The sequence below is a fragment of the Orycteropus afer genome, unplaced genomic scaffold (genome assembly GCF_000298275.1).
Source record: "Orycteropus afer afer isolate SDZICR_OR568_19922 unplaced genomic scaffold, OryAfe1.0 scaffold00130, whole genome shotgun sequence".
Lineage (NCBI taxonomy): Eukaryota > Metazoa > Chordata > Mammalia > Tubulidentata > Orycteropodidae > Orycteropus > Orycteropus afer.
Window position 1 is genome coordinate 8,293,642 of NW_006921717.1, and position 629 is coordinate 8,294,270.

The window sequence follows — 629 nt, forward strand, 5'->3', positions numbered from 1 at the left end:
GCCACTCCTCAGAAGGAAGGTTGGGCAATCTACTTCCGTAGTGATACTGCCTCAGAAACCCAAGGAGGGGTCGCTATGAGTGGGCTCTGACTCGATAGCAGTGGAAAGTGGACCACCCTGTGGTTTACTCTGGCACACAGGGGGTTGCCATGAGTTGAAAGTGATTTAGCAGCAGCTGGCCATTATTGATTCATCTGTGAGAGAGAACATTTATTGCCAAGCCACTAAGCCTCACTGCCACCTAGGAGGTAGTTCTGGTTGCCATTGAGTTGGTTCCAATTCATAGTGACTCTATAGGATAGGGCAGAACTGCCCTATAGAGTTTCCAAAGTTGTAATCTTTATGAAAGCAGACTGCCACGGAGCGGCTGGTGGGTTTGAACCACAGACCTTTGGGTTAGCAGCCAAGCACTTCACTATAGCACCACCAGCGCTCCTCAGGAGGTGCTTACTACTGACATATGTACTCAGGTAAGCAAACCGAAGACCAGAGATGTTTGGTAGCTTGCCCAAGGCCGCACAGCCAAGACAGGATGGAACTGGGATTTGAACCCAGGCTATCTGACCAAAAAAGTTTTCACAAATTCTGGGAGTCTGTCCAGCCTACCTCAGCAGTGGCTCCTCCCCTCG